Genomic DNA, 14,961 nt, shown 5'->3' with positions numbered 1-14,961 from the left:
AGGTGCTGTCAGGCTACTTACATCATTTCATTTTTCTGACAAAACTTCTTAACAGCAAAATATAAAAATATGAAATTATTGACTAGATAAGAAATATTGGACACCACATGATTCTATACAGAACGTACAGATTTTACACAATTATCAGTAAATAAATTAGAGGTCCTCTCTAGTTATAACATGAGGTACCACGTTAAGGGGGTCACGCACACATCCACTATGGCTATAGGAAATTTCATATTGGAAAGACTGGAGTCAAGTTCTTATAATTCTGGGATGCTTCAGATATTTCTGGAAGTTTCTTTGGTCTTCAGTTCCTGCTTTTGCTGAATTTGCTCAATTGAAAGTTCTCATTTCCATGCTATTGTTGTCATGGACAGAAAATAAATCCCTTTCTTTCCTCTTTTTGCCCAACACAAAAATAAAACAAACCTCTTTGTACAGCCTTCATTGGAGAGTTAAAATGGAAATTTTAACATTTCAAATGAATATTTAACGGCTTAGTCCCCAGATGACACATCCCCTTCCGTTTTCACGCTCTTTCCTCTTTTCTTTGCTCATTAATCAGACTGAATTATCTTTGTAAAATCCAGCATGTTCAATAATCACTCTGTAGCTTAGGGTTTTACCTTGACTTTAACAGCTGATTAAAATATATCTTGATGAAAATTTGACCTATCCTGTAGGAAATTTTCTATGTGATAATTGAAAATTTAAATCTGACTTCTCTTTTCACTTAGAACATTAATTCTATTATGAGAAGTTTAGTGGGAAGGAAGGCTTTTGCAACCTCAACTGGCTATGGTCAGCCATCACCCCCAACACACCAATTAAGGGACATGGAATTGTGAAAAGCAGAAATGGTGACTATTTGATAGTTATATTAAAAAAGGAACCAGTGAAGCAGTATAGCCATCTCCAACCCATCTGGAGCACAGAGAGTTTTGGTTGAATCTAGTAAGAATTATGGCAAGAGGCACAATGTATACATAAATAAGCAGTTCTAATCAAAGTACAACCTCTCCCATTGTTTCTCCACTCACATTCTGCAAGGTGGCCCAATAGCTGGGGGACTATTATGCTTCCTGCTGATGCACACCACTGCTTCATCTATAACTGTTTTCTTATTTCAAAGGAGAGAGTAGTCATCCCAGTGTTGCCTGGGGGTACTTTCAATCTCTTGTCACAAAACTGGTGATTGATTTATGCTCTAGTTCCTGAAATCCACAGTGTCTTAAGAGAAGGAATAGTTGGCAGGGACATACATGTGTGTGTTCATCCTTAGAGAAGCTTGGGAGATAAAGTCAAGTAGTAAAGAGTACTACTACTTTTACTATTAAGTAGTACTTACTACTACTGTACTATTACTCAGGATCTCTAGAGGAAAAGAACAAATAGAATGATATATCATTATACATAATTGGATCTATTAGACTGGTTTAAACAATAAAGTCTTGGTAGTTTAAAATGACTGCCTTATACCTGACCAGCCAAGAATCCTGGAATTGTCCAATCTATGAAACTAGATGTCTCAGCAGTCACAGTGCAATGATGAGTCCTGATGGCGCACTCCTGCTCTTCTGTCTATGATGGAAGTCTAAGTAAGCTGACTCTGATGTGAGTAAAGAAATAAGCAGTAGCAGCAGCATCTCAGGGTCATTTTGATTTGCATTTCCCTGATGACTAAAGACTTTGAACATCTTTGTAAGTGCTTCTCCGCCATTCGAGACTCCTCTTGTGAATTCTCTGTTTAGTTCTATACCCCATTTTTTGATTGGGTTGTTTGGTTCCTTGGTGGTTAACGTCTTGAGTTCTTTATATATTTTGGATATTAGTCCTCTCTCAGATGTGGGGTTAGTGAAGATTTCTTTCCCAATCTGTAAGTTGCTATTTTGTCTTATTGACTACGTCCTTTGCCTTACAAAAGCTTTCCAGTTTCAAGAGGTCCCATTTAACAATTCTTGGTCATAGAGCCTGAGCCATTGGAGTTTTGTTTAGGAAATTTCCCCTGTGCCAATGTGTTCCGGCCTCTTTCTATTACATTCACTATATCAGTGTTTTGTTGAGGTCTTGATCCACTTGGATTTGAGCTTTGTGCAGGGTGACAAACATGGATCTATTTTCATTTTCTACATATAGACTGTCAGCTAGATCGGCACCATTTTTGAAGATGTTTTATTTTTTCCATTGTATATTTTTGACTTCTTTGTTAAAGATCAAATGTCTATATGTTCTTAGTAGCCTTATTGGTGATAGCTAGGAGCAAATGGATACAAAAAATGTGGTTCATTTGCACAATGGAATACTATTCAGCTATTGAGAATGAGAACATCATGAGTCTCACAGGCAAATGAAATAAACTAGAAAACATGATCCTGAGTGAGGTAACTCAGACCTAAAAAGACATGCACGGTACGTACGCACTAATAAGTGGATATTAGACAAAGAAAGTACACAATACCCAGGATACAATCCACAGAACTTAAGAAGGCTAAGAAGCCAAAGGGCACAATGCCTCAATCCCACTTGGGAGGGAGAAGGAAGCAATCACAGGAGGAGGGATGGGGTGGCATTACTGGGGCAGGGGGACCTGGGTAGGAAAGAGGACAGGGGGAGGGGAACATGATAAGCTACTGGGGGAAGAGGACAGGACTGAAGTCCTGAAGGTCAGCAGAAAAAAATGGAAACAGTCAACATCAGGAGGTAGGAGGTGGGGGAACCCTCTAGAATGTACTGGAGACCTGGGAGATGAGAGACTCTCAGGTCTTAGAGGGAGGTGCCTTAGATGAAATGCCCTACAGTGGGCAGAGTCCACTTCCAGTAAAAAGACAGCACATCAAGTGAAGGGATGGAGTTGCTATTCCACAGTCAAAAACACTGACCCGGAATTGTTCCTATCTGAAAAATAACTGCAGAGACAACAATGGAGAAGAGCCTGAGGAAAAGGAGGCTCAGTGACAGGCACAAATTGGGATCCAGTTTTGGGAGAGGCCCCAAGGCCTGACACTATTACTGATGCAATGGTCTGCTTACAAACAGGGACCTATTATGATTGCCCTCAGAAAGACCCAACAAGCAGCTGAAAGATTCAGATTTGGATATTTATATCCAACCAATGGATAGAAGTTGGTGACTCCTGTGGTTGAATTAGGGAAACCTGGAAGAAGCTGAGGAGGAGAGCAACCCTATAGAAAGACCAACAATCTCAACTAACCTAGTCCCTGGGATCTCTCAGACACTGAGCCACCAACCAGACAGCATACGCCAACTGATATGAAGCTCCCAACACATACACAGCAGAAGACTGCTGGATCTGGACTCGGTCAAAGAAAATGCACCTAGCCACGAGAGATTTGGAGCCCCAGTGAGTGAAGAGGTCTTGTGGGGTCGTGGGGGCAGGGTTGGTGGAGGGAAACAACCTCTTCGAGATGGGGACAAGAGGAGGTGTCAGATGTAGAACAATCAGAGGGTAGACCTAGAGGGGGATAAAATCTGGCCTATAAAAAATGATTAAAGAATATTTTTTAAAAGTTACATAGGATAATGTGTCCAAATTCCAAACCACATTGAATCAAGTGCTGATATTTTAGAGTAGGACTCAGTTTTCTGCAAAAAAATAGATAAATAACTGTTACAGGTTCATTACTTAAAGTTATTTTTGATATATTACTTAACATAGAACTCTGTGAGCTACTTCTCATTCTGAAATATCTATGTTTTAGGTACTGGAGTGATGCCTCAGCAGGTAAGAGTGCTTATTTCTCCATAAGAGTGATAGAGCTCAATCGCCAAAACCCGTGTCAGGTTGTTCCCAAGAGCCTATAATTTCAGCTCCAAGGTATCTGATGCCTTCTTCCAGCCCTCATTGTCATAATGCACATACCCACATGTGCATGTGCATGTGCATGCACACAGGCATTTGTGCACATATACACAGAAAGAGGCACATAACACATAGATAGAATAAAATAAATCTTCCCAGTTATTTATCTCAAAGTATATTATATGTAATATATCCTCAAGTTTCATCTTTCTTTCTTCCTTTTCCCTTTCTTTCTTTCTCTCTTTCCCCAGAGAAACACAGTAGATACCAGGAGGAGACATTTGCAGGAGAATATCCCTTACCATTATAGAGACAGAAACATTAGTCAAGAAGCAGAAGGGACCATAGACACAGATTCCCAGCATTTCAACTTGGGGTAGAGCCATCATTTTTTCTTCTGCCATTTAAGCCGTGTGTGCTGCAAAGTCAAGTGTGTGTTACAATATATAGATTTTTTTCACAGTTTAAACACACTGGCATTTCTTTAGTGCTTTTTGAATAGTTTAAGATCTACTGTGGTTGTCATTTAAAATCTGTCTTCTCTGGAACTGAAAGGTCTTCCTAGTAACACATCAGTCTGGTTGCTCACCCCCAAGAGATGCCTGGGTAAAATGAGGACGCAGGACTGTGGGTTTGAGAGCAACTCTGAATATGCAGCATGTTCCCAAGACTGGCTGAAGTTCAAGGGGAATGTTGGCTACAGATGATGAAGAATAGATCACATTCCTCACTCTATTATGACAGACAGAAGCAAACTTCACAAATTAGTAGTCCTTTCTCTAGTTCTGCGTTGCTGGATGATTTTAAGAGCATGTGATGAAAAGAATAGAAAGGCCTCTGCAAATGAAAATGAATGTAACAGGCAGTACCAGAAGTATTATCAAAGAGGATCATGGTTTGTACCCCAAGAAATCAAGGTTAGCCATCATTCTTGAGAGATCAATTGAATCAGTAAGGATAGTGGTAAGAAATAGAAAAGGGGAATACATTCAATATAGCCATATTGGGAAGACAATAAAGAGATCCAGTGAGGCCCTACCTCCTTCAGCCCATAATCAGCATCCTGAACTGAGATGAAATGTTAAAGAGACAGGTATATGCTCACCTAAGCAGTCCTAGTCAAGGCGTGGTTCTTCCCATCACTGATCCATCATTGCCTTGGTTTCAGTCTAATCTTTTAAACTTATTTGAGAAGTTACAAATCTCTCTTCAAGTGACAAGTACCTAGTGGTAAAACTTCATTCTCCAAGTAGAAGGTTTCTGAGGAAATTCTCATTTCTGGGGAGGGGGACATTTTTTTCAATACTTTGATAGTCAGATTGAGGGATGAAAGTGTCGCTTTGTAATAGCTTCATTTCTGCCAGACTGTTTGCACAAGTACTCACTGAAATCAACAAAGGAGCAATAGTAAAGAGATGGAAGAATATCAAACATAAAACCTTGGATAGTGCTTTACTAACATAGCACAGCTGTGAAGGTACAGCTGTTGTATATAGCATATATGAAGGCATAAGGAAAATAAGACTGGAAGTAAATCTGAAACAAGAAAGCTTCCTCTCAGTGAAATGAGAAAATATGTGATTCTGCAAGAATAAATCCAGAAAATATGCCAGAAAAAGTTAAGATATAGAGGACTTGAAAGGCATGAAGAAAGTTAGAGGTGATGAAACAAATGAAGAGTGTAGCACACTTAACATCTTTATTTGAGTAGTAACCACTGGAAATGAACTCAATGACTCTCAAGTACAATAGGCACTAGTGGTGGTTTTATTTGTCCCCTGCCACAATCTATTGTCACCTGAGAAGAAAGTCCCAATGAGGAATATTCTAGAGCAGGATGGCCTGTGGCATGTCTATGAAGAATTTTCTTGAGTGCCTTGATTGATGTGCAAAGGACCAGTCCACTCAGGGTGGCACCATTCTCTAGCCAGTGGATCATGAGCTATTAGGAATAGAGAAGTAGAACTGGCCACTAGGTATGTTATCATTCATTTTTATACTCTTTACTGTGGATATAACAATATACTTCAAGCTAAATGTTTCACTATGATTTCCCCACAGTAATGGATTGTAAGCTGGAGTTGTAAACTGAATAAACCTGTTTTCATCTAAGTTGTTTTTGTTAGGGTATTTCTATCAAAGCAGAAAAAAAAAACTAGAACGGAAATGGACTGAGGCCAACCAAAGACATCAGAGAGTATCAAGGACACAGAAATATCTCTCAGTGCATCTGTACTCTTCTAGAAAGAATATACAAAGAGTTGAAAAGGAATAGTTCAGAGATATTGCCAGGATTTAAGAGGAGATGTACAGAAATGTAGCATATATACACTGCCAAAGAATCACTTGACAGAGAGAAAAATATTCATTATGAATGAGTTTTGGCTGGAAAGATGCCTAATTCAGTAATGTGTTCGCCATGCAAGCAGGAGGACCTGAGAGCCCTCTCCTCAAACCCACCTGAAAGACATCCACTTGCAATGTAAGGATAAGATTACATCAATAATATAGATAGATAAATATACATGAACACACATAAAAATCAATTTAGAATAATTGAGGATACTATAGAATGCAATATGTCTAATTAAAGTTACTATCACTGTGATGAAATGCCAAAAGCAAGTTGGGGAGGAAAGGGATCATTTTGGTTACTCTTCTACATCTTACTCTATCATTGAAGGAAGTCAGGACAGGAACTCAAACAGAACAGAAACATGAAGGTCAGAGCTACTGCCTAGGTCATAGAGGAGTGCTGCTTACTGGCTTGCTCAACCTGTTTTCTTATAGAACCCAGGACTACCTCCCCAAGGATAGTGTAACCTACAATGAGCTGAGCTTTTGCCCACCAATTACTAATTGAGAAAATGCCCTACAGCTGGATCCTATAAAGGTATTTTCTCAATTGAAGTTTGCTCCTTTCAGTTAACTCTAGCTTACGTTAACTTGCCATAAAACTAGTCAGAATGTAATATCTAAATCCAAAAATTGGGGAATATAAGGAAATAAATAATTGTCAACTTAAAGCAGTATAGTAGAAATAAACAGTAATTAAATGTAAAAAACAGTAATTAACAGAAAAAATTGAACATTAGGAAAAAAGTGATGGATATTTAATAATGTATTGGAATATTAAAAAATCAATTTGGATAAATTTCTAGAATAAATAAATCAGATGATTTAGAAATATATAAAAGTAAAACCTAAGATGAAAATCAAGATAATAATATAAAACAGGAAAAGCTTAAGACAAAAACCACTTAACATTCACATAGTCGTTTGATGAGAAAAAGAATAAGGAACCTCTTATATGAGGCTTGGTATGCAGCTGAGTAGTAGAGCTTGTCTATCATTTATAATGACTTATATTTGATACCCTTTGTCATTAAATGAGAAGAGAAAAGAATCCATGAAAAATCTAAAATTAACAGTCTGAGGCATATTTTAAATTATGTAAATTTGCTGCCAATAGATAAATTGCTAATTTTGTCTTACATTTTTCTTTGAGTGGAATGGTACATCAAATACAGAAGATGCTTCGCTGTAGGGATCCCTGAGTAGGAAATGGGGCCATAGGTAGAAGAAAATACCTACTTTTAGGTCTCTTCAACAGAAGAAAAAATAAGAACATTCATCATAGCTGTGCAATTTATTCCCTTAACCTCTTGCCTCCATTTGTCACCTTTGTCTTTCTACTATAAATAGCAGGTCTAGGTATCATGGCAAGAGATCCAACAGAGACAATGGGTAATGAATAAATCTAAAAATATGGGTATCACTTCAGAACATATGAATTAAAGAAATAGCCACTGGATTCAAACTAAATTCATATTAGTCAGAAATCAGTTTCAATGCTAATCTCAGAAGCTAGCAGTCTTCCACTTTCCTTCAGGAAGTCATTAGTCTAGCATCATATTGTCCTTTCAACTCAAAATAGAAGAATAAGTACAGTTATTTTCCTTATAATCATGAGTTTGTCTTAACAAACCAGAGTTTGATCCCCCAAATCTATGTCTGAGTGTGTCACAATGAGAAATTCAAAGAGATAGTCATATCATATCCATAGTCAAGAGTAAGAAGAAAGGAATGCATTCATGCTCACTTGTTTGCTGGCTGTTGGTCACCTTGATTTAACCACACTTAGGAATCCCTGCCTACAGAATGGTGTTACCCACAGTGAGCTGAGTCTTCCCATATCAATGATCTTAATTAAGACAATAACTGGATGGCATGCCCACAGGCCAATCGAGGTAGAGAATTCCTCATGGAGACATTTTCCAAGATTCTACATTGTGCCAATGTGACAATTGAAGTTAAATGGCACATATGATAGATAAAAATAAAAGAATCAAAAGGTTTCTCATGAGACTTGCCTTAAAATTAAGAAATTCCAGAGCAAATTGATGTAATTCAACAAGATAAACCAACTTTCTCAGAACAACTTTTGGGTTGACACCATGAAAATTAAAATCTTTAGAATTCAGATAAGAACATTAGAACATTATGAAAAAAGATCCAAATCCTTTAAAAAGTAAATAAGGCACCAATAACAGAGATGAGTCAGAGAATTTCCAGATTCTTATCCCTGTAGAAACAGTTTTAATATTCAGCTCCCAGGGCTAGTGAGAGAGCTAAGCAGAAAAAAAAGTTTTAAAAGGATGAGGACCTGAGTTTCAGCCCCAGAATCCATATAAAAATAAATATATTCAGAAAAGTCAGCAAGCTTTTATAGGCACACTCTTGTAATTCTAGCTCTGGAAAGCTGAAAACAGGCAAACTTCTAGGACTTTCTGACCAAATCTGTAGCATTTACTTATTAAGTTCCAGCCCCTTGAAGACCTTGTTGCAAACCACACATAAACAACAAAAGTAGTAGAAACTTGATAAATGATACCTGAGCTTTTTCTCTGACTTCTTCATACATACACACTTGCAAACACACACACACACACACACACACACACACACACACACACACACACACACACGATGCAGTCACCATGAATATGATCCTCAAATACTTGGACATTCCTACCACTGTGACAATCAAAACATACTTACTTGCATCAATCTAGATCTTTAACTTGATCATGTTAAAGGTCAGATCATACCACCATCAAACATAAGAGAAACCTCAGAATTTTCCATCTTGCCTTTGTTCTTTCAGTTTAGAACGCAGTTACCATGAGAATTCTCTCTCTCTCTCTCTCTCTCTCTCTCCTCTCTCTCTCTCTCTCTCTCTCTCTCTCTCTCTCTCTCTCCCTCTCCTCCCTCCCTCTCCCTCTCCCTCTCCCTCTTCCTCTCCCTCTCCCTTTCCTCCTCTCCCCTCCCCTTCCCTTTCCCTCCTCCTTCTCTCTTTCCCTCTCTATGGTGTGATTCCATAATGAACAGGTGAAGAAGAAGAATTGTGCCCTGATTCAGGCTTGCCATCACAGGATAAGGGAGAGCAGCAGGACATGTGTACCCTTAACACTTTTTGCATGGATTGTCATAATGACTGAAAGAAATTTTCCCACTGACAAATCTTCAAAAACTACACCTTAATTATTTTTTTTTATTTTGTCTCCTACAGAGAAATGGCCTCAGGTTAAGATGCATACTGATAAGTGGCAGTGACTAATAGTCTGGTCAGACATCTAATAAAGAAAGAGCAGTAAGAGGATTTTGTAGTAAGGAGTCTTGGGGAAAGAGAATGTGGCTCCCAATCAAGGAATGAACTGAGGTGTTCAAAATCACTCGTGCCAGTATAGATCCAAAATGATAAATAATAAAAATAAGGTCTTCCATTATAGATTCCAGACTCTTTAAAAGTGCTTTTCTGCACATAAAACTAGGTGCATATGCACAAAGGATAGTATTGCTCAATACCCTTGCATATTCTGAATAGGATAAGCCACTTATCCCTTTCCCAGAGAAACCAATTTTCTCTGTGAACTTCAGAGCCGAAAGAAAGGCAAGAGAGATGGTTCAGTGATTATGAATGTTTGCTGTTCTGGCAAAGAACCTAGGTTTTGTACCAAACAACCATGTCAGGTGGTTCACAATTACCTTTAACTCCAGCTCCCAGGGGGATGATAGCTTCTCCTCACCTCCATAGGTACCTGAGAGAACACAGCATACAGTCACATAGACACATAGTGGACACGTAAATAAATGACACAATCCTTTTTAAATGAATATAGTTTTTTTATGTGTATGGATGTTTTGCTTGCACTTGAAGGCCAGAGAATGTGTTCTCCTGGAATTGGTGTTACACATGGTTGCGAGCGGCCATGTGGATGATGGCAATGGTGCTCAGGGTCTCCGAAAAGGCAGCCAGTGCTCTCAACCCCTGAGCCACCTCTCCTGTCCCAAACAGTTTTTTAAGCACTCCCTTTATGAAGTGTATCAGGACTATCTGTGTGTTTAACTACATGGGCATTCCCCTCAGGAGGCTCCACTTCACTACTGCTCTTGCTGAGGTCACCGTTCAATCTGTGAGATGCCACCAAACATTAGAGTCCCAGCTAGCACTCTAGTAGCGGGTTGATTACATGTGACCCTTTTCTTTGCAACGGGGGCAAAGATTTCTCCCTACCAAATAGACATCTAATCCAGATCTGAAGTTACTCTCCCTGTCACTGTCAATATCAGTCATCCATGAAATTACTCAGTGCCTTTTGTTTGGATCCAACCATGAATCCAATTCAAAATAAAAGAAATAAACAAGAGGCCAATGCTTCGGAGGTTCGCTGGCCTCATTTTCTATCCATCAAGCTGTAAGCAACTGATTTCCTGTCTAGTAGAAAAACCAGCTGGAATTTAGGGGGGTAAGACATTTCAATGAGAGATGCTATGCTTCTCCCATGGAGATAACTGCAGTGTTGTGAATAAAGAATTCACAGTCGAGTAGGCAAAAGCATGTGTTACTATTACAGTCAATAAACCATTTCAACCCTGTTAACTTCTTCAGGTTGTCAAACTAGGGACCTTACTGTGTAAAGCAAGGAGCCCCTGATTGTGCCTTCACTGAACCGGAAGCTGCAAGCGTGACTCAGCCTTGTAAAACTCTTAGTGTATGTAGGTGGTGTGCAGGAGAGACATTTTTTCTTCCTTCTGAATTTCTTCATATTGAATCTAACTTCCCAGCACAAATCTGATAGGGATAATATTGTCTACAAAATGAATGTTTCTTGATGGTTTCTCTTCCATCCCATAATCTCAGTGATTGAGAGCATTTTTGCTCCTTTCGAAATCATGTGTGTCAATGTGTGTCCATAAGTGCAGTAGACTACAGACAAAAGAAGACATCAGAGTCCCACAGCTGGATTTTTAAGGTAGTTATGAACTTTCTCACGTAGGTGCTTGGAATTAAATACCAGTCCTCTGAAAAAGCAATGTGCAATTTTTACCGCCTAGCCATCTCCCAAAGGCCATTTTCTTAAAATTGAAGGGTTTCCTTCTTCTACTGAAGGAAAGACGTGGAGTGAATTCACTGGCAAATGGAACACAGTGAAGATTGCAATTCATGACTAAGTCTCATGTGCAATGTCATGGATAGCTGTCCCATTGTGAAGTTTCACAGTTGCCAAAAACAAACACATTATACCTTTTAATGTGGGATTTTCTTTCACTCTTCCATCTCATGTAAGCTATTATTTATTTATAAATTCCCAGAACCCACATGGTGGCTTACAACCATATGTAATTCCAGTTCTGGGAGACCTGAACTCCTCTTCTGATACCTTTGGACATTAGGCATGCAAACCATGTGTATACATAGATACAAGCAAAATATTCATACAAATAAATTAATTAAATAAATTGATAAATAAAATCTTTTTAAAGTCCCGTTTGAAATTTCTTCTCAAATCTCACTAGCTAGAATTAAATTGCAATTCTAATTCTAAACATCTCTCGAATATAGGAAATGCTGTTATAGGCAAAATGTGGAAGCTGAGGTATATATGTTAATATAGGGAAAAATGAAAGATACAAATGAGCATATTGAGGTGATTTTTAAAAGGTAAAACAAGTTTCTGTAGTTAACCAGTAATGTACATCATAATAACCAAGATGATTTGAATGGAAAAAGTCCCTCATAGGCTCCTGCATTTGAATACTTGGTCCTCAGTTAGTAACACTACTTGGGGAAGTTATGGAATCCTTAGGAGATGTCCCTTACTAGGGGTATGACACTGTGTTTGGGCTTTGAGAATTAACAAAGCAAAAATGCTTTTCAGTTCTCTCTTTCTTTCTATATCAGGTTGAATATATGATCTCTCACATTCTTGTTCCTATCATCATGTCTACTCACCAGGAAGGAATCTCATTATGAAACCATAATCATAAATAAACTCCTTAAAAAGATACTCTTGTTCATGTTTTACCATGGCAATATAAAGAAAAGAAAGATAACATTTAAATGTAACATAAAACTTCAATATAGGCCCTGGAAGAAAGTAGATTACATTTCTACCAAAGAAAGATACATGGTTTCTTTAAGATAAAAGGTAGTTATATTTGAATCATACCAGAATATTGTTATATGGGATATCTTTGAATGCATGGAAATTGTAAATTACACTTCACTCAGGGGTATACCTTCAGGTACTCTTTGGGACTCAGGGGTTTTTTTGTTTGTTTGTTTGTTTGTTGTTTGTTTGTTTGTTTGTTTTGCTCACTTCAAAATAGCTTCAGCATAGACTCTTGAGCCTTGGGACCAGTTTAAATAATATTTTCACTAAAAGTTGAAGTTTCAATATTATAAACAAAACTGGGGAGGTACCTGGATCCCTCATCTTGCAGAGTCTTAGAGAAAGAAAACTATCAAACAACTGTCACTAGCAGCTAAAGATGTGATTCGGTTGTTGGAACACTTGGATGGTAGCTATAAAGCAATAGGCTCACATGTTTGTAATCATAACAATCAGAGTTGGATGTATGGAGGTCAAGAGTTCATGGCCAATCTTACTACAGAGAAAAATTGAAACCATTCAGCTGCCACAAGCCCTGTCACAAGGTGTGTGAGGGGGCAGCTAGAGTATATCTCAGCTCACTGCGATCATTTGTTACAGAAAGTTTGCTTGCACGGCAATTCTCCCAAGGCTGGAATGAACTTTAGTATAGGTGTATATGTGTGTGTGGAGGGGGGAGAGTATTATTTGGGTGGCTTTTGGGGTTTTATTTTGTTTTCCTGGTGTTGACATTAATTGATTTTGTTGTTGTTGTTCTAGCTGTTTTTCTTGTTGTTGTTGTTGTTGATGATGATGTTACATACATCTTGGTTTAAAAACTGAAAATAAAAACACATTGTTAGATAAGAAGCTATTAAGGAAAAGAATGCTGGAGATCCTAAATAAGTTTACACAAGAATACTCAGACTATTAGAAATTAAACTGCAATTAGAATCCAATGCCATTAACTCTGGCCAGTGATTATTTTTTTAGAGTCAGTTATAATAGCACTGAGCCCTTGACCTCGCAACTCCAGCTTCAGGGCAGGATATTATTTACAAAGCATTTTGTCTATGGTAATTCTTAGGCACTCTGTACGATCACTACCTCTGCTAAAAGTGCCCTACTGAGTTTCCTGACATTTTCTCAGATTGAATCCTATTATTTGTCTTCAATTTACTTTTGAGAACCCTCCCCTTCAACCATCATAAGATGTTCCCACAGTAACTTTTAGACATCTGAGAATAAGAGCATGCCCTGAATGCAAACTACATATAGGTCCCTTGAGTTTAGTTTTATAATGTTGCTTGACATGATTGTCAGTTTTCAAATATACAGTGAAGGGAAAGTCTGAAAATACCCTTTTATAAAAGACAATGAAGCAAAAATTTTAATGAAAAAATTTGATGAATTGGTACATGTCATACTGATGGATGACAGACAGATTGTGAACTATAAATAAATACTCAGAGAGATAAACGATAGATGGATAACAAACAGAAAGCGACATAGATAGACAAATGGATAAATAGATGATATATAGATAAATGGTAGAGATAGATAGATAGATAGATAGATAGATAGATAGATAGATAGATAGATGGACAAAGAGATTCTAAGTTATGAGTTCATCTGTGAAATGGTTTAGAATATGAGATATTGATCTTCTATGAATTTTTGTTTTTACTACCTTGAAATGGTCAAGGTTTGTCTTTGTGAAGTCTATTTTAATTCCGTTTACTTGGGCCTTGAAGTCTGCCAAATTCCTAGGAAATATTATGAGTGTTTATGCTTATTGTTTCGTGAATCATCTAACTCAAAGAAAAGTTAAGACTCTTAACCTATGACCCTCTTTAAAATCAAGCACATACACTTAAATATAAAACAAAATATCTCAGACTCACCAACACGTACACCTCAAAGGTCAACTGCCTAAGTGTTTCTTTGGCTAATAAAAGTAGAAAAGAAAAATGTGTAATATACTGTGGAAGCAGAGGACTTTTTGGAGAAAAGAGTTCATCTTTATAGTGTTTTCATGATTTCAAGCACTACTTAACTTTGTGTAATAGACACTGCTGAGTCAGTAGAACTGATACTCTACATGGCAAGCACTTATGCCCGAACAATATAAAGATAATAGACATCCTTTAGGCAGGAAACAGTTGTCTTCAGATATCACTCTCTATGCTTTGAATACACAACTCCCTATGTCTCTATGTCACATAATTCACATGTTATCTAGCAATTTCCTGTGACATAATACCCTCAATTTTGGAGGGAAGCTCATTATCAAGATACAGGATATCCTAAAGAGAAATAAAAGTCAGATGAAAGCAGATGCTGGCGAGGATGTGGAGAAAGAGGAACACTCCTCCATTGTTGGTGAAATTGAAAGCTGATACAACCACTTTGGAAATCAGTCTGGAAGTTCCTCAGGAAATTGGACAGTGCACTACCTGAGGACCCAGCTATACCACTCCTTGCCATATACTCAAAAAGATGCTCCAACATGTAACAAGGACACATGCTCCACTATTTTCATAGCAACCTTATTTATAATAGCCAGAAGCTAGAAAGAACACAGATGCCCTTCAACAGAGGAATGGATACAGAAAATGTGGTATACCTACACATTGGACTACTACCCAGCTATCGAAAACAATGACTACATGAAATTCATAGGCAAATGAATGGAACTAGAAA

Source organism: Rattus rattus, chromosome 6 (genome assembly GCF_011064425.1).
Source record: "Rattus rattus isolate New Zealand chromosome 6, Rrattus_CSIRO_v1, whole genome shotgun sequence".
In the NCBI taxonomy this organism is placed as follows: Eukaryota; Metazoa; Chordata; class Mammalia; order Rodentia; family Muridae; genus Rattus; species Rattus rattus.
This window is presented reverse-complemented; position numbering follows the sequence as displayed.